At 37.5% G+C, this 21047-nt stretch overlaps 1 long non-coding RNA gene across 1 annotated transcript in view; it reads right to left on the minus strand.

Moving 5' to 3' along the window:
• Window positions 1–2650: 2650 nt before the first annotated feature.
• LOC102117184 (uncharacterized) overlaps window positions 2651–21047 on the minus strand; it is a 48485-nt gene continuing 30088 nt past the window's right edge. The window contains exon 3 of the long non-coding RNA XR_279021.4: window positions 2651–3184. This is a non-coding gene — a long non-coding RNA (uncharacterized lncRNA). The remainder of the gene's footprint in view (window positions 3185–21047) is intronic.

The following is a 21047-nucleotide window of genomic DNA, read 5'->3' on the forward strand; positions in this document are numbered from 1 at the left end:
ATATTTTGTTTTCACCCAATTTCTTATGCCAAATACACCATAAGTTTTGAAAATGGAGATGGTAAAAGCTACTTTTTAATGATCAAAATGTATCTTATCAGGAAATTACTGACCTGCACTTCATTGTATTAAGCTGAATAACAATGACTCCAAATCTTGATTTTTCCCTCTAAAAACATTCATCATTCATTTTCTTAATATGATTTTTTAAAAAAGAAAGACACTAAACTTTCTTGAAAATAAATTAAAATGTTTAAGTTTGTTAACAATAAACAATTAGACAACTTAACTGAAGTAGGGTCCTCTGGGTGAGCAAATGACAATGTGTATTAAATCATCAGTTCTGGGACGGGATAAGGAGAGGGAGCTGGGCCTTAGGGACTACATGGTTCATATTTATAGTTGAAGGTTCTGGGGAAGCCCACAGATGTGATCTTTATTAATCCCAATATTTTATTTTATACCTGAATTTATAATTGAGTCTTAAAATCAAATGAGATGTCATTGCATCACCATCTGTTGTTTCAAAAATAAGAGGCACACTCAGATGTTGTCAACGGCCACTTTAAACAGATGCATTCTTCTCATTTTCTAAAGCTGTTTTTGAAATATTTTCGGAAAAGTCTTCAATTTAATAGAAAGAAAAATTATGAAGGTAAGTGGAAACATTCCCAACAGCCTTGCATCTACTGCTCAGAATAAATAAATGGCAAGATATGTTTTATTTCGTAGTGCTCTTCCTCACTCACTCACCACCCCACTGTGATGCTCACAATGATTTTAGTTCTTAGATGATGGAAGGACTGCAGTCTTCCATGCTCAGGCCCAGCCTAGAAGTCAACAGCATGGCAGAGAGTGGGTGCCACTTTGTTCCCAGGGGCAGCCCCTTTAGAGACGTTAGTGGTGACGTATCCACATCATATATGCATGGTGTGGTTGGCAGGATGTCTGGAAAAATTATATTGTCTCATTTTCTAGATCTACCAATATGACATTGGGCCAAAACATGGGAAGATAGAGGCAAGGATGTTTTCTACCTTGTTTTGATTTTCTTTAACATACACCAAATAGTTTTAGAGCAATCATTTTATTTTGTCCTCTGAATTATGCTGTAATTATTTCTGAGCTGTTTATCAAGTTATGCAAACATGTGTGCATATAGATATTTTTATTTATGGCTACCTAAAATTTATGGACATATATACATACCATATATAACCTTGGTATTACATATGTGTATGTATATGTACGCATACACACGTGCATACAAGCAATTCAATACCGTGAAAGCAATAATCCCAAATGAAAACACATTCCCGAAGTGTGACTTGTCATTCTTTATTCATTTGTCATTGTAACTCAAATATGAATTCAGGTTTCTAAAACCAAAAGATTCAGTACAGAAACTCAGGGTATCATGTGCAGGGGTGGGGGTGAAATGTTCTGTTCATTCTGACCTGAGGGCTGGTTGCACCTGTCAGAAGACCTCAATTTTAACAGAGCTAACGTCCATGACTAGTATGTTGCTTTCAAATCCCAAAGCCTGCACGTTCCTGAATCACACCATTAAATTCCACAGGAGAGATCCCTTTGAATGGTCTTCTGCTTTAATGGAGGAAATTTCTGCCGATCACAAGAAGTTTAAGGAACAACCATTTTCTCCTGGTTCCACTTTCCCTACCTTCTTTAACCTACCTGTCATGCCTGGATAGGCCATTCTTTGTTTGAATGTCTAAACAAAGCATAGAGGAAAAACATTTAAAGAAATAAAAGGGAGGGTAACCATTCCAGCAATTTGTCATTGGAACTTTAATGGTGTATCTGTGGAAAAGTAATAAATGGGCTATAGTTCATTAGGCAAGAATAAATTTCCCTCCATAATTTTATCTTTGTTTAATTGAATATTTAATTAGTATAAATATAAAACTAATTTTTGAATGTGTTCAGTACATTTAGCAAGTAGACTTGGTGCTGAGCTCTGTCAACAAACACTTCTGCAGATGCGGACAGACACTGTGCCCTCCGTGTCCTCCTCAGTGTGCTGATAGAAGTGAGTGGGTCATTTGGCATTAGCAAAGGAGTAAGTTCGCATTTGCACTGAGCTGGATCTTGCCAGACTGTGCATATTGGAACCCACAGACAGAGGCTGCTTTCACGTTGATGAATGGGTTTTTTCAAGCGTTCTGCTCCCTAGTTATGAGAAGGGTGACCCGGTCAGGAGACGACTTTATGAAGCTATAAAAAATGTATGTCACTTCGGACTCTCTAATGTCATGGGGAAGGGAAAAAAAAAAAAACCTGTACAAAAATGGCAGGGTAATAAGGCTGTTTTCAATGCTCGAAATAGCTTTCTGTCTGCAGTCATATGTAGCCCTGAAACCCGGGCCATAGAGGGTGTCCTGGATGCATTGTCATTGAGTAGATTAGAAAAAAAAAAAAAATATATATATATATATAGAGAGAGAGAGAGAGAGAGCTTTGTTTGGCTTTTCTTGCCTTCACAGAAATGCTTATGGTGATGACAGTAAGACATTTCAAAATGCAGGTCTGGTAGCTCTGTGTCAGAACTAGGAAAGGTGCAATGTCTTTTTAAAAGTAAGCAATCTACTCAAGGTGGTGATGACTTTTAAGTATGCGGAGAAGCTAGAAAGGGAAGCACTACAAAGCAAACACGTTTTGAAAGGGCTTTTTTCATCTAATATTTTATAAAGTCTTTCCTCTGTATCACAAAGATGTTTCTTTTTTTTTTTTTTTTTAAGGGAGGTTTCCCAGGTACACTTACCCCTTATGCTTTCCATCGAATACTCTGGGGTTTACAGATAGGGACATGTCGATTTTAACAAAAGCAGCCCTCTGTAGACCCATAATTTAGCATTCATGGAATTCTTTCATTCCTCTCATCAATATGCATATTTCCCAGTATCAGGTGCTTTCCTTTTTGATATGTCACGCATTTCATAACTCATGTTCAGCTGTTAATTTACACAAGATAGGGAACACAGAGGACCAAGGTCAGAGTTTTTGCCTTTATTAGGGCTTCAATTAGTCATAGGTGAACTTTGGAAAGCCTCAACTGGATTCAAACAACTGGTTGAATCTTACAACAGTGGAGCATTCCCTTCCAAATCCAGGTATACTTTATCATTCCTTTTCTGGGACTTGTAGATTTCCCCCGTTAACATACCTAGAAAGAGGAAACATATGTAAAAGGCTATAAGCTCAATTTTTCAGTTATAGCAAATGTGAGGCTCATAGATAGTTCTGAAGAGAGAAGGAGAGAACTGAATTTTTCACCTGTAGACACTAATATGACATTTCTTTCCCTTTTCCTCATGAAGATGTATGCCTATCAGGTAGCTTTCTAGTCCCATTCTGAAGAACGTTGGCCATGGATATTGATTTTGCTTGCCATGGTCACTACGCTTTGCAGCATGCAATCTCTCCATTCTGGTCCCAACTGACCCAAAGCCCATGAATTGCCTTGCTCTAAGAATATTCCCCCAAATGGGAAACTACTTTGTGCAACAACAAAACCACTCAATAAAGTCCACTCTCTTAAAGAAATAGGCATATGAGACACATACAAGGAGCTGGCAGTTAACATAAGCAGGCAGAGAGAAAAGTAGAGACAGGAAAATGCTGAATCATAGGAAGGCAGAGACTACTGAGATTGTTGTCCTGCACCAAAAAAGTTATGGCATCAGAGCACATTCCGGGACTCCTCGGGACCTCACTAATTAACCGCTCATTCTGACCTCCCTGGGAATTATAAAACTCCATCACCTGTAAAGTCCTGATCTGTTTTCTCTTTGCAGCCTGAGTGAACTGACCTAATAAAAGAGCATATGTTAATATTTTAAAAGAGGCCTCATTCTACTAAAGAGTATTTTTGAACTTTACATTAAAAACAACCCAGAAATAAAAGGGGGACAGACTGATACTTGTCTTCAAAGCATTTTTTTTTTTTTTTTTTTTTTTTGAGACGGAGTCTTGCTCTGTCACCCAGGCTGGAGTGCAGTGGCCGGATCTCAGCTCACTGCAAGCTCTGCCTCCCGGGTTTACGCCATTCTCCTGCCTCAGCCTCCCGAGTAGCTGGGACTACAGGCGCCCGCCACCGCGCCCGGCTAGTTTTTTGTATTTTTAGTAGAGACGGGGTTTCACCGTGTTAGCCAGGATGGTCTCGATCTCCTGACCTCGTGATCCGCCCTCCTCGGCCTCCCAAAGTGCTGGGATTACAGGCTTGAGCCACCGCGCCCGGCCCTGTCTTCAAAGCATTTTAAAGAAGAGAGTAAATATGTACTCAATGGAGGCTTAAGATGCAAGTTAAGATGAGAAACCCTGCCGGGTGCGGTGGCTCATGCCTGTAATCCCAGCACTTTGGGAGGCCGAGGCTGAAGGATCATGAGGTCAGGAGATGGAGACCACCCTGGCTAACAAGTTGAAACCTGGTCTCTACTAAAAATACAAAAAATTAGCCGGGTGTGGTGGCGGGTGCCTGTAGCCCCAGCTACTCGGGAGGCTGAGGCAGGAGAATGGCTTGAACCCGGAAGGCGGAGGTTGCATTGAGCCGAGATCACGCCACTGCACTCCAGCCTGGGCGACAGAGCAAGACTCTGTCAAAAAAAAAAAAAAAAAAAAAAAAAAAAAAAAAAAAAAAAAAAATTGGGAGACCCAGGAGGTAAAAGACAATAAAAGCAGGTTCATTAAAATTGCAGTGAACACTGATGTAAGAGGGAGATCCCTTGGCATTTTCAGTCCTGGATCTCATTGGCCAACATATTCTCATGGTTTAATATCGTATGAAGGATGGGCGAGCAAGGAGTGCCCTCTGCCCAAGAGACAGGCAAAAAGGGGGTGCGTTGTCTGCAAAGAATCTTAAAATAATCATAAAACTGACTAAAGTAGATCTTTTTATTAACACCACCATTCCCCCCCATCCTCAACCCTCAGAACTCTATTGCTATTTTGCACAGTGAAGAATGTGAGTCTTCACAGCATAAAACGGAGTTCTTGAGTAGAAAATTTGTGACTTTTCAGCCTCAAGAAATCAGAAGGTCTAACTTTGTCATAACAAATGCCCCCAAGAGAACTCTGAAGATAGATATTTAGTGAGAGGTTTCATTTTTCCGAAATACCCATGCTCTCCAAGTCTTTTAGTCGATAGCATAAAACAGATTATTTTCTCAAGAAAAATTCCACATCACTTAAGAATTTATTAACAATTTACATAATTGCTTAAGTAATCTGCATAATTGACAGGAAGTTTAATTTGACCCTAGTTCAACTGTAACACTTAGGTTTTAAACTGAAATTGGTATAATTCATTTATGAGAGTAATTAAGCCGTAGTGTCTAACAAATACATCTCATGCTGCCTGAGGCCCCCAAGACCAGAACATGCTATTAGAATGTTTTATTTAAATATGTCAAATCTGTTCATCTCCACAGTCACCCATGTTAAACTAGAGCAAATGGCTTATTTGACCTTGAGCTTCGTGCTTTTGAGAAAAGGGTATTTGAGGCACATAATTCAACTATTTTTCTAGACAAATCCACAAGCCAAAGTTCCTAAGGAAAGGCTAAGATTTACTTATATTTTACTTCCGGAAAGTGTTCACATTCTACGATAATCAAAAAAGTTCTTAGACATATATATTTGTAGCAGCAAGACCAAGTAAAAACCCTAAAATAATGAATTATTAAGTTATAACAAGATGACTAATATTCACAAGTGTGAGAGAAGTGGTGACTCTGTTTACCTTCCCTGAAATGCATACTTTTTATATTTAAATGCATAGTTAATTCAACTAATCGAAGGACACTCATCTCAAACAGAAAATAGTGGTACTGCAAAGTGCCACTGCATATGCCTAGGGAAGGGCAAAGATTAATTTGAGCAAGAGTTGGTGGCAGGTAACATCTCTTCACTTGGAAAACATCAGATCTCAACTTCACTTTGTGGCTGCCACCAGTGCAACGTTAGGGACCTAAAGAATACGGATGAGGGCCAGCCTTCAGTGGCATGGTTATGTAGACAAAGTCTCTGTTGGGCACACTCAAAGTGTATCCTTTTGCAACACTCCCATGAATATTCTAAAGAATATCTTATAATGCAGCCTCATGCTTGATACCAGACTCCAACACTGCAGGCCTCTTCACTCCTTCCCCTGTTCTGTCCCCAGCACTTTTTTTTTTTTTTTTTTTTTTTTGGAGACTGAGTCTCACACTGTCGCCTGGGCTGGAGTGCAATGGCGCGATCTCAGCTCACTGCAACCTCCGCCTCAGAGATTCAAGCAATTCTCCTGCCTCAGCCTCCCGAGTAGCTGGGACTACAGGCGCCCACCAACACACCTGACTAATTTTTTTGTATTATCAGTAAAGACGGGGTTTCACTGTGTTGGCCAGGCTGGTCTCAAGCTCCTGATGTCGTGATCCGCTGGCCTTGGCCTCCCAAAGTGCTGGGATTACATGCATGAGCCACTGCACCTGGCCAGGACCTTTTTTTTGATGTTCCTTTTTTCTCAGTGATCCTTCACTTTCTTGTGCAATTTTTTGATTGCCCTCAATTCTCATATTCTCTCATATTATTCACTTCCTTCTGAATCTAGATTCTCTACCCAACCCTTAAGTTCCACCATTTGGTTGACAGTTATAGTTATCACTCAATAAGCATTTCTCCAATGACAAACACCATGTGAGGTATTTGGCATAATTTATCTTATTTAATCATCATTGCAGCCCAGCAAACTATGTTTATCGTGAAGATGAGAAAATAGAGACTTTAGAGGAGTTAAATGACATGCCCAAAGTGTCAAAACTTAGCCTGAGTGGCACCATGATCTTGTGACCATATACACACTTGGAAAATTCTATTCTGTTACATAGCATATGTGATTATGACATTGTTTCCATTTTATTGTAAAATAAAATAATAATAGTAATAATTGCCATTATAGTAATTAAAAAATACAAATAGGGGAAACCACATAAAGTAAACTTATAGTTTAATAAACTGTTGTAAGTTGAACAGTCTTCTATTTATTATCCTTGTCAAGAAATTGAATATTGGTCAGGCACGCCAGAAATCCCTTCTGTGTATCCAGTCCCAATCACAGTCTCTCTCCCATGCCACCACATCATTACAACACCTTCTGAATGATAAGGATCACTTCTTTGCATTTCTGTATAGTTTTATCATCCAAGTGGACATCCTTACATACTATAGTTTAATTTCTTTTAAAATTTGATGTCTTTTAAACTTCTTTTAGCCTAATGATTTTCTTTCTATCTCTTATTCTTACGGTAAACTGTTGAAGACTTACAGTTTCCCACAGTCTACACGTTGTGGATTGCATATTCACAGTATGGTATTTCAGGCTCCCATGTCCTCTGAATTTTTTGAAAAGTGTCAAGTGAAGCCACAGACTTGACGAGAGTCAGGATTGATTCCCTTGGCAAGAAAGAAAGTGGTACTCTGCTCTTCTGACAAAAGGCTTCTAGCTCTTCTTGTGTGTTTTTGTGATGTTACCAATCACTGATGCTCAATGTCTAGATCCATTCATTCACTGGAGATTACAAGAGCTATTCTTATTTATTTATTTATTTATTTATTTATTTATTTACTTTGAGATGGAGTTGCGCTCTTGTTGCCCAGGCTGGAGTGCAATGGCACGATCTCAGCTCACCGCAACCTCCGCCTTCCTGTTCAAGCCATTCTCCTGCCTCAGCCTCCCGAGTAGCTGGGATTACAGGTGTGTGCCATCACTCCTGGCTAATTTTGTATTTTTAGTAGAGACGGGGTTTCTCCATGGTGGTCAGGCTGGTCTCAAACTCCCGACCTCAGGTGATCTGCCCACCTTGACCTCCCAAAGTGCTGGGATTATAGGCGTGAGCCATCACACCCAGCTCTTTCATTTATTTTTTTATTATGTGTTATCTAAAATATTCTCTATAAAGAGGTATTTTTCATTTGGTCATGTAATGGGATCATTCATGTAGTAAGGCAGGATGAATGCTTGATTCTTTCTCTTCATCACTTTGTATAAAATGAATATGTTCTTATCATTCTTTTGAAACAACCAATTACTGTGTTTTTAGTATCCCTATGAACTAATGCATTTAAAACTATTTGATGAGTTTTAATCCATTGTAATTACTATCTTTGCTGATGCTCACATTTTCACATCTTTTGCAGTGTGAGTTTTTAAAAATTGGCTCTTTACTCCCTTTGACACAATGTTGGTAATCTTTAGTGAACTTTGATAACTTTCATGCTATTTGGTAAGGCAAAACGTTTAAGGCTTATATTATATATTTCTTGCCCCAAATCTGGAATCAGCCATTTCTCCTTCAGTGGGTGTTATGAATTTAATTGTTTCCACCTAAAATTCATGTAAAGTCCTAATCCCAATGTGGCTGTATTTAGTGATAGGGCCAAAAAGAGGTAATTCAGGTTAAATGAGGTCATAAAAGTGGGATCCTGACAAAACAAGATTAGAGTCCTTACAAGCAGAGGAAGAGACACCAGAGACCTTTCCCTTTCTGTAAGGCCACATAAGGATGCAGTGAAAACGTGGCCATCCACAAGCCAGGAAGAGAGCCCTCACCAGAAACCAAGTCTGCTGAAACCTTGATCTGAGACTTCCAGCCTCCAGAACCATGGTAAAAATATATTTCTGTTGTTTAAGACCCTCAGTTTGTGGGACTTTATTATAGGAACCCTCACAGACAACCACAGTGGGAAAAGGTGTTTCAGTACAGGATCAGTGTATTCAAGATAATTACTGCTCCTGGGATGGTTGCTGTTTCAAACACTATTCAGTGGACAGAGTTAGGCAAGCTGGATAGATATGTAGATAGATAGATAGATAGATAGATAGATAGATAGATAGATAGATAGATAGAAAATGTATCAATTCCTATTGATAATTCCAATTAAAATTCAGCACTACAAGATTTTACTTAACTGATCTTTGCTATTACATCATGCCACCTTTTTTATAGAACAAAAATTCTGGCTCCTAAGGGTATAAGAAATGATAGAAGTGAGCTAGGTGCGGTAGCTCATGCCTGTAATCCCAGCAGTTTTTGAGGTCAGATGAGCAGATTGCTTGAGCCCAGAAGTTCAAGACCAATGTGGGTGACATGGCAAAATGTCATTTCTACAAACACACACACACAATAGCCAGGAGTGGTAGCTTATGTCTTTAGTTCCAACTACTAAGGAGGCTGAGGCTTGAGCCCAGGAGTTTGAGGCTTCAGTGAGCCGTGATTGTGCCACTGTACTTCAGCCTGGGCAGCAGAGTGAGACCCTGTCTCAAAAAAAAAAAAAAAAAAAAGAGACAAAGGTGAAATTCCCTAGATTTACTACATTATGCACATATTTCTCTCAATATAATAATGCAAATATTACCAACACTCATATGATTACTGAAAACAGTAAATATTTTTGCTTATGTTCTCATTTTCCCCAAATTTTATTTTTATGGTGGTACTGCTTTTATAATATTGCAGCATATTTTCATTACATACTATACTGTCTGCTTTTTAACTCTCATGTAGTCATGGTTATCAAATAACTGCATATTTAATGCTCACAGCCAGTCTTACATCAGCACCTCTCTAGTCACTTTAGATATTTCAAAATTAGTTTCTAGTATATTCATCAGGAAGATTTTATAAAAATTTTTCTGAGTTCTTGCATGTTGATAAAAGGTAATTTATAACTATTATATGTATTTAAAAGGTAATTTCTCTGGAAACTTTTCATCTTTTGAATAATTCACCCCATTTTCCTCTGAAATAAGCATTGATTTAAAAATGATAATCTAGTTTTATTTCTTATGTAAGTGAGTTGCAGTATTTTAGTTTTTAATTTGATTTCTCTATTCTATATTTCATGTTATTTTTAAAATATGTTAAACTTCTTTTGAAATAGTAGAATATAAATGGGATTTCTTTCATGAGCACATCTTTCTGATATACTTTAATTATCTATAGGAATGCTATTATCTTTCTTGTTAACTTTTTTCCTCTCCACATTGCATGATCTTTGGACTAGATAATTTTGTATTATTTACTTTTATGTGACATTGATTTTATGAACATTCAGAAGGAGGTGCAGTATATATCTGCTAAGAGTTCAGTATCCAAAATATATAAAGAACACTTAAAACTCAGTAACAAAAAAGACAAACAACCTTCTTTAAAAACGGGCAAATGGACTGGGCGTGGTGGCTCACGCCTATAATCCCAGCACTTTGGGAGGCTGAGGCAGGCGGATCACGAAGTCAGGAGATCGAGATCATCCTGGCTAACACGGTGAAACCCTATCTCTACTAAAAATACAAAAAATTAGCCAGGTGTAGTGGCGGGTGCCTGTAGTCCCAGCTACTTGGGAAGCTGAGGCAGGAGAATTAGGTGAACCCGGGAGGCAGAGCTTGCAGTGAGCCGAGATGGTGCCACTGCACTCCAGCCTGGAAGACAGAGCAAGACTCCATCTCAAAGGAAAAAAAAAAAGAGCAAATGTGACTTCAAACCCTACTACAAACCTAAAGTAACCAAAGCAGCATGACAGCGTGATGCTGGTACAAAAACAGACACATAGACCAATGGAACAGGTTAGAGAATCCAGAAATAAAGCTGCAAACTGATAACCATCTGATCTACAAAGAAGACAAAAACAAACCATGGGGCAAAAACTCCCGAGTCAATAAATGTTACTGAGATAACTGGATAGCCCTATGCAGAAGATTCAAACTGGGCCCCTACCTTACACCGTATAAAAAAATCAATCCAAGATGGATTAAAGATTTAAATATAAAACCTGAAACTACAAAAGGAAATAAAGAAAAAGGAGAAAACCTGGGAAATACCATTTTGGATATCATCCCTGGCAAAGATTTCATGACAAAGACTCCAAAACAATTGCAATGGAAACAAAAATTGACTAGTTGTACCTAATTCAAAAAAGAGCTACTGCATGTCAAAAGAAACTATCGACAGAGTAAACTGACAACCTACAGAATGGGAGAAAAAAAATTCACAAATATGCATCTAACACTGGTCTAATATCCAGAATCGATAAGGAAGTTAAACAAACAAGCAATAAACAAATAACCCCATTAAAAAAAACAGGCAGAAGATATGGACAGACACTTCTCAAAAGATATACGAATGCCAACAAACATATATGCTCATCATCACTAATCATCAGAGAAATGTAAATCAAAATCACAATGAGATACTATCTCACACCAGTCAGAATAGCTATTATTGTAAAGTAAAAAAATAACAGATGCTGGAAAGGCTGCAGAGAAAAGGGAACACTCATACACTGCTGGTGGGACTGTAAACTAATTCAGCCACTGTGTAGAGTGGCTTAGAGACTTCGCAGAGGACTTAAAACAGAATCACCATTTGACCCAGCAATCCCATTATTAGGTATATACCCAAAGGAATATAAATCGTTCTTCCATAAAGACACATGCACACATATGTTCACTGCAGCCCTGTTCATAATAGAAAAGACATGGCATCAACCTAAATGCCCGTCAATGGTGAATTGGATAAAGAACCGGGTGCGGTGGCTCAAGCCTGTAATCCCAGCACTTTGGGAGGCCGAGACGGGTGGATCACGAGGTCAGGAGATCAAGACCATCCTAGCTAACACGGTGAAACCCCGTCTCTACTAAAAATACAAAAAACTAGCCGGGCGAGGTGGTGGGCGCCTGTAGTCCTAGCGACTGGGGAGGCTGAGGCAGGAGAATAGGCGTAAACCCGGGAGGCAGAGCTTGCAGTGAGCTGAGATCCGGCCACTGCACTCCAGCCTGGGTGACAGAGCAAGACTTCGTCTCAAAAAAAAAAAAAAAAAAGAAAATGTGGTACATATGCCCCATGGAATCCTACACAGCCATAAAAAAGGAGATCATGTCTTTTGCTAGAACATGGATGCAGCTGGAGGACATTATCCTAAATGAATTAAGGCAGAAACAGAAAACCAAATACCACATGTTCTCATTTATAAGTGGGAACTAAATATTGAATACTTGTGGACACAAAGAAGGGAACAATAGTCACTGGGGCCTACTTGAGGGAAGAGGCTTGCAGGAGAGTGAGGATCACAAAATTATCTATTTGGTACTATGCTTATTACCTAGATGATGAAATAATCTGTACAACAAACCCCCATTACATGCAATTTACCTATATAACACACATGCACATGTACCCCTTGAATTTAAAAGTTGGAAAATTTTTTAAAAAGCTAAAACTAAAATAAAACTGTGCAAATTAATTGAATAGACATTTTTCCAAAGAAGATACACAAATGGCCAATAAGCGCATGAAAAAAATGTTCAAGATCATTAGTCGTTAGGGAAATGCAAATCAAAACTGCCATGGGATATCTCTTTTAGACCCATTAGATTTGTTACAACAACAAGAAATAGAAAGTACTGCATATAGGCCAGAATGTGAGAAACTGGAACGCTCTTACATTGCTGGTGAGAATGCAGAAGATGTCACCGCTGTGGAATACAGTTTGGCGGTTTCTCAAAAGCTTTCTCACAAAAGTTCTTGTAAGTTTTTGCTTTGGCTCTCCAGGTGCTCTGTTTGTTATGAAGGCATTTGGGGGAGTTCAAGAACTATGCCTCCTAAAAAGAAGATAATCTCTCTTTGCTCTTTGAGTTTAGTGGAATCGTTTCTCTCCAGGTTTTTTCTTGCCTCTGCCATTCCTTACACAATTCCTTTCAAGTGTTGATGCTCATCAAAGGACAGTAATCATTTATATATGTTTAATATATGCATTTTTTCTTTTTTTCTGTACACATCTATTTTCTACTTGTTTCCTCACATACACAACCCATTGTATCATATTTGCAGTTTTCTGACTATATCATGCTCTCTAATTATACACGAATGTGCTTAGCTATGACCTTAAGCTTAATACTTTATCCCTCAAAGCTTTTTAAAGGAGAAGTAAAATTTGATACCTAAGAGGACAATTGAATTCCACCTCAAATCCCAGTTCCAACACTTTTTTTTTGGCAACCTTGGTTGCCAGAATTCGTTGCTTAAATTTTATTTGTCTCTATTTAATCTATAAGAAGAGAGCAATCATTTTCTATTAATAAAATCTATATGATTATTTCCTGGGTAAAAAAGAATGTACTGTTATTTTCATCTAACTGTTCATAAGTGCATCACATTAATACCAGGTATGCCCGGCTATGTATTGGCAAGTTTATACTATTCTATACCTTCTATCTTCTCTCCTGTATTGTGGGACTGAAAACATGGGAACCACACCTCCCAGAATCATTGAAAGCAAATCTGGTTTTAGAGTCTGTCAGAAAAAGTAATGAAAATGCCACATAGAATATTTGAAAAGAGGAAGTAAAGCAGCAACAGAGCTCTTCAACAGCAGCTGGAAGGTAAGGAGCTTTGGTAGAAACAATCAGGGGTTAGGAACCGCTGATGGCTTACAGGAATTCTGCTAATCAACCACTTTAGTGCAGAAGGGTGCTGAGATCATTGGTGTCTGTCTCCTATAGTTCCCACTGCCTCTGAAACCTAAAATCAAATAGTGTTTCCCCTAAGATTTGTTTCCTCGAATCTTCTAAAGGTTTTGTAAGTGACTACAGTCATGCATAGCATAACGATGTTTCAGTCAACAACAGTATAGATGGCTCAGGTCTCATAAGATTATAACACCATATTTTTATTGTACCTTTTGTACATTTACGTATGTTGAGATACACAAATATTTTCCACTGTGTTACAATTGCCTACAGTATTCAGCACAGTTACATGTTGTATAGGTTTGGAGCCTATGTGCAATAGTGTGTAGTAGACTCTACCATCTACATTTGTATATGTAAGCACACTCTATAATGTATGCACAATGATGAAGCTGCCTAACGATGCATTTCCAGGAACATATCCCCATCCTTAAGTGATGCATGACTGTATTTTCATCTATTTAATATGTTCCTGCCTGGACCGTCTAGGGAACTCTCTGTTTCTGAAAAAACTTCAAGTGGTACATGGAGCATGCTTTTCTCCTGTTGCTGGTACATTTCCATCAGCCTGCATTTTACCAAACAGACCAGTTTTATTAACACTGGAAATCAATAGAAGCATGCATTCCTCTTCTTTTGTGAATTCCACAAACTTTATCAGGAATGCCTTAACAGCTACAGCAGTTTTACATTTAAAAGGGCTTTGAACCTGTAAAACTTTCACTGTTAATCTTTAAGTTCTCAAATAAATTCCCAGATTTCTCCAGAATTATCATCAGAAAACCAGACATCCAGTGTTGAAACTGACCTTCTAGTCACACCCTTGGAAAGTTTTCTTTTTCCTTTTTGACAATCCCTTGCTTATGTATTTTTTTATTATCATCTGTTGCACAGATTAACACATTTTACATGTTTTATGATTTGTTTTGTGTCCTTCAAAATATTTGTCATCGTTTTTCAGCTTCAAAATATGTCCTGGAGGATTTCCACTTAAGAAAATATAGAATGGACTTTTTTAAAAAAAGTATCTCACTATATACAACTGAAAAGCCCTGAGCATTATGTAGAGAACAAATAAAATAAGACCCTGAAATGTCAGAGTGGAAGGTAGACAGTCTAGGAACCTCAGAACTTATGGAATAGCACATTGGGGAGCTCCGTGAGTTTTCTTTTTGCTTCATTATCACAAACCAGGAGCTAAAGAAACCAGCAACCCAGAAATGCCAAAGACCCAGAAAATAAATGCTCCAAAAAAGACCTCATCTCTGTAGCTATAGGATCAAAAAAAGGGCAACTTAGCAAGACATACAAATCGTAGACAATAACTATACTACTTCAGCCCAACGCCACAGTACAATTGTAACTTCCTTTCCTCCCAAGCCAACAAAGCCCAGCTGGGCACCCTACACTTCCTCCTTCATGAGGCTCTGAAAAGAGTCCAGCACTCGTTGAAGTGATGTCAAAGAAGTTGAGCAAAAATCTGGGACTTTCATCTCCATGAGGTGGTAATGATGCTTCCTCACGTGGTGTCACTGGGAACACATAGGGCCTGAAATTCCTCCCTGACTTGGCAATAATGAGGCACTTCTTCCTCTCCTTTACCAAGTGATATCAGAGGAGGCCTACTGGAGGGTGAGGATTTTCAGAATCACCCACAATAATGAGGCCACCATCACTCTGTGTCAGCGAAGACCATGTGGGGAAGCAAGGCCTCCTACTCCTACCAAAGAGTAAAAAGAATGACTCCTGTAGCATGCTAATGGAAGCTGAGAGGTAAACCTGGACTTCTGTTTCCACCTGGCAGTAATAAGACATTGCCTTTCCAGGCAAAGATTTTATGACAAAGATGCCAAAAGCAGTTGCAACAAAAGCAAAAATTGACAAATGGCATCTGATTCAACTAAAGAGCCTCTGCACAGCAAAAGAAACTATCAACAGAGTAAACAGACAGCCTACAGAAGGGCAGAAAAGTTTTGCAATCTATCCATCTGACAAAGGTTTAATATCGAGCATTTACAAGAAACTTAAACAAATTTACACCAAAAAGAAAATTAAAAAGTGGGCAAAGGACATGAACAGACACTTTTCAAAAGAAGACATACATGCAGCCAATGAACCTATGAAGAAAAGCTTAACATCACTGATCATGAAAGAAATGCAAATCAAAACCACAGTGAGATACTGTCTCACACCAGTCAGAATGAGTATTATTAAAAAGTCAAAAAGCAATAGATGCTGGCAAGGTTGTGGAGTAAAAGGAAGACTTTGACATTGTTGGTAGGAGTGTAAATTAGTTCAACCATTGTGGAAGACAGCGTAGCTATTCCTTAAAGACTTAGAAATACCATTCGACCCAGCAACCCCATTTCTGGTTATATAACCTAAGGAATATAAATCATTCTATTATGAAGACACATGCATGAGTACATTCACTGCAGCACTACTCATAACAGCAAAGACAAGCAATCAACCTAAATGCCCATCAATGATAGACTGGATACAGGAAATGTGGTATATATACACCATGGAATAATATGCAGCCTTTAAAAGGAATGAGATTATATCCTTTGCAGGGACATAGATGGAGCTGTAGACCACATATCCTTTGTTATAACTAACAAAGGAGCAGAATACCAAATGCCACATATTCTCACTTACAAGTGGGAACTAAATGACACAGGGAGGGAAATAATACACACTGGGGCCTGTCAGAGGAGAGGGTGAAGAGAAGGAAAAAGAAAGAATAGCTAATGGAGGCTTGGCTTAATATCTGGGTGGTGGGATGATCTGTGCAGCAAACCACCGGGGCACACATTTACCTTTGTAACAAACCTGCACATCCTGCATGTGTACCCCTGAACTTAAATAAAAGTTGGAAACCAAAAATAAAAAACACAGTGTCTCTCCTTCTGTTGCTGGAGCAGTGGCAGAGAAAGCCACCTGAAGCAGAACTTTAAATAAGATCCAGACTCTCATAACATGATACCATATGTCAAGGCTTCATACTGTGAAGCAAAGGATTAACCTTGCCTGAAGAAAGATTTAGCCTTTCCCCCTGGATCCTGGGTGCTAACCTACAAGTTCTCAGAATGTCCTGCTTAATAAGGGTACCTTTGTTTACACAGGAGCCTTGTGCTATGCAGCATAGTCTGTGATAACAGTGTGATTTATGGTGGGCCTTTGGGCCATGTGACTTCATCTCTAAAGGGGCGAAAAACTAAGGTCAACAACATGAGCAGTCAACCACGTCTATGTAACCAACACCCAAAGAAAACTGTAGACACCAAGGCTTGGTGGAGTTTCCCTGATTGGTGAAACTCCATGTATTGTCACCCATCACTGCTAAGACAAATGAGCACTGCCTTCCCACCTCCAATGGGAGAAGACAATTGAAAACTCCAATGTAATCCCATCACTTTAGGAAGCCAAGGTGGGTGGATCACCTGAGATCAGGAGTTCAAGGCCAGCCTGGTCAACATGGTGAAACCCCATCTCTACTAAAAATACAAAAATTAGCTGGGCATAGTGGTGGGCACCTGTAATCCCAGCTACTCAGGAGGCTGAGGCAGGAGAATCTCTTGAACTTGGGAGGCGGAGGTTGTAGTGAACCGAGGTCATGCCACTGCACTAAAAAAAAAAAAAAACAGAAAGAAAGAAAGGGAAGGGAAGGGCAGGGAAGGGTAGGGAAGGGAACGAAAGGGCAGGGCAGGGCAGGGCAGGGAAGGGAAGGGAAGGGAAGGGAAGGGAAGGGAAGGGAAGGGAAGGGAAGGGAAGGGAAGGGAAGGGAAACTCCAGTTGAATACTCCACCTCCAATGAGAGAAGACATCAAAAACTTATATCCCTTGGACCCTGCCCTATATGCCTTTTCTGGTTGCTGCTTTTAATCTCTATCTTTTCTCTGCAATAAATGACAACTATAAGTTGCTTGAAGACATAAAATGATCTTTGTTGAATTCTAAGTTCTGTGAATGCGTCTAGTGAATTACTGACTTGAGGGTGATTTGGGAGGTCTCCTAAACTTTTCAACCTGCTGAAAACCAAGAGATCTCAAACTATATTAAAAAAGACAATAAATAGATGCCACCATTGAGATCACAGAAATATTAGAACTATCTAACAAAATTCTAAACCAGCTATAATTAAAATGTTTCAACAATCAGGTATACAAACCTTCTTGAAACTAATTTAAAAAAAAAAAAAAAACAGATGGCCTCAGCAGAGAAACAGGAAATCTCAGCAAAGAAGTAGAAAATATAAAGAACACATTTTGTAAATTTTAGACATTTGAAATTATAAAACCAAAAAATACAATGACCAAATTAAAACAAAACAAAACAGAAAAAATTGTGAATGAGCTAAACAGCAGAATGGAAGGGTCAGAGCAAGAAATTAGTGAACTGGAAAGCAGAATAATAAAAATTGCCACATTTGAACAAAAGATAAGAAATAGACTAAAAAAATTGAACAAAGCCTCAGGGACCTGAGGGACCATAACCAAAGTTGTAGCATTTATGTCTTTGGGGTCTGAGAGAATGGAGGAGAGAGAGCACAGATGAAAAAAATACTCAGAGAAATAATGACTAAAAATATAGATTTTTTTGTCAATTAAAAAAATAAGAACAGCATTAAATGTTGAAAAAGAAGTCCAAATTTTTCAAATCATAAGATATAAATCTACCGATTCAAGAAACTGACAAAACCTCAAACAGAAGTCCAAAGAAATACATGCCAAGATGGATCACAATTACAATTCCAAAAGTACATAAAAACAAAAAAAATCAAAGTGGTGAGAAAGAATAAGAAAACCTTACCTATAGGGAAAAAATTCAAATGATAGGGAATTCATCCTCAGAAACCATGGAGACCCGAAAAATGTAGCACTATATTTTTCAAGTGCTGAAAGCAAAGAACAGCCATCCCAGAATTATATATCCAACAAAATTTCCTTCAGTAATGAAAATAAAATCAAGATACTTTCAGATAAAGAGAATCTAAGAGAATTTGTTGCCAGTAGATGTATTCTAAAAGAATAGCCAAAATAACTCATTTAATCAGAAAAAACAATAAAGAAGGAACATTAAATATGAGGAAAGAAGAAAGTATATGGTAACCCAAAATATGAGTAAGTTCTACAGAATGCCCTTTTTTCAGTTTCCTCTATTATTTCCCCTTCCTCCTTGTGTGATTCTAAATGTATGCAAATAAAATATTTAGGATAATTATATTCTAATTGGGGGAAAGTAAAGAAATATAAAGGTAGGCAAGATTTCTATAATCAAAGTTGTAAGATCACTACACTAGTAGACTACTATTAGTCATGTATATTTAATGTAATACTTAGAGAAAACACTAAAATAGCTGTAAAGGAGACACACTGAAAACATTATATCAAAAGAGAATTCCAAAATATGTTCAAGTAACCCACAGGAAGATAGGAAAGATATAACAGAAACAAAAAACAGAATGAATAAAAAGAATGCAAAACAATAACATGTCAGACTTCATCCTAACATACAAATAATTACACTAACTATAAATGGTCTAAATGCACCAGTTAAAGTACTGGTAGAGTGATAGTAAAAGGAAGAAAAAAGAGATCATGCAAACATTAATTAAAGCAGTAGTGGTTATATTAATATCAGATAATGTTAATTTTAGAGCAAGGAAAATTACCAGATATAGAAAGGGACATTAATAATAAAAAAGTTATACAATACTCTTTAAGATTCAATACAAGAAGATATAACAATACTAAATGTATGTATAGCAAATAACAAAGCTGCAAGATATGTGAAGCAAAAAATGACAGAACTGAAAAGACAAAGACAAAGTCACAATTGTAGTTAAAACGCTCAATTTCCCTCTTTCAACAACTGATAGAATACCTCGACAGGAAATCAGCAATGATATAGTATAACCCAACACCATCAACCAACAGAATTCAATTGACATTTATAGAACCCTTCATGAAACAGCATGATATACATTCTTTTCAAGTACTCACAGAACATATACCAAGATAAAGCATATCCTTAACCATAAAACAAACCTAAACAAATTCAAAAATAATAAAATCAGACATAATGTGACATAAGATTACGATAAAACCTAGACAGAAATTGACAAGAAAGATGGCAGTAAAATCTTCAAACACTGAAAAACTAAATAATGCATTTCTAGATAGAAGGTCAAAGAGAAAGTCTCAAAAGAAATTAAAAAAAACTAAATTGAACCAAATTAAAATGAAAAACAAGAAATCAAACTAGTGGGATGCAGCTAAAGCAGTATTGATAGGAAAATTTGTAAGTCTAAATGCATACATTAAGAAAGAAGAAAAGTCTCAAAATAATCTAGTCTCTCACCTCAAGGATTTGAAAATAAAAAGAGCAAAATAAACACAAAGAAAACAGAAGGAAGAAAATAATAAACATAAAACAGAAAATGAAACTGGGAAAAAGAAAGACAATAGAGAAAATCAATTAAACGTAGCTGGTTCTTCATAAAAAGTCAATATAATTGACAAAACTGTAGCATGATTGACAATGATAGAAGAGAGAAGACACAAATTACCAATATTAGGGGTGGAACAGGAAATATTACTGCAGATCCTGCAACTATCTAAAGAATAAGGAAATATTTTCCATAATTTTACACACATAACTTTGACAATTTAGTGAAATGGACCAGTTACTATAAAAACGCAAACTTCCAGAATGTACTCAATATGTCATAGATAATTTGAATATTTGTATAAATATTAAGAAAATTAACTTCATAATGAATTAACTCTCAGAAAAGAAATAGCTAGGCATGGATCAATGACGAAGTGAGGTTTATTCTAAGGATGCAGAATGGTTCAATATTCTGACATCAATCCATGTAAGCCATCATATTAACAATCTAAAGAAAAACATATTGCATGACTATATCAGCCCGTGCAGGAAAAAGCATTTTATGAAATTCAACACCCTCTCATGATTAAAGGAATCAAACAGACAACTTTCAGATTAGTAGGAATAGAGGGAAAATTTCTCAATTTGAGCTACCAGGAAAAATCTACAGCTAACATTGTACTTTGTGATCAATAAGAAAGGGCAGAGAACTCAGACCCACACAAATATGCCAGAGTAATTTTTGACAAAGGTGCCAAGGCAATTCAATGGAGGAAAGATAGCCTTTTCAAGGAATGGTGCTAAGGAAATTAGCATACAGAGGCAAAACAGAAAAATGAACTTTTATCTAATTCTTACATCTTGTACAAAAATTAACTGAAATGGCTCAAGGATTTAAATGTAGAATGTAAAACCATAAAACTTTTAGAGAAAAAAAAAATAGGAGACCTTTGGAATCTAGGACTAGGCAAAGAGTTCTGAAACTAGTCACTAAAAACAAGTTTTATAAAAGAAAAAATTGATAAATTGGACTTCCCCAAAATTAAAAACTTTTTTTCTGTGAAACATCTTGTTAAGAGGATGAAAAAACAAGCTTCCAACTGGGAGAAAATATTTGCAAACTGACAAAAGACTG

This window comes from Macaca fascicularis, chromosome 7, assembly GCF_037993035.2.
Source record: "Macaca fascicularis isolate 582-1 chromosome 7, T2T-MFA8v1.1".
In the NCBI taxonomy this organism is placed as follows: domain Eukaryota; kingdom Metazoa; phylum Chordata; class Mammalia; order Primates; family Cercopithecidae; genus Macaca; species Macaca fascicularis.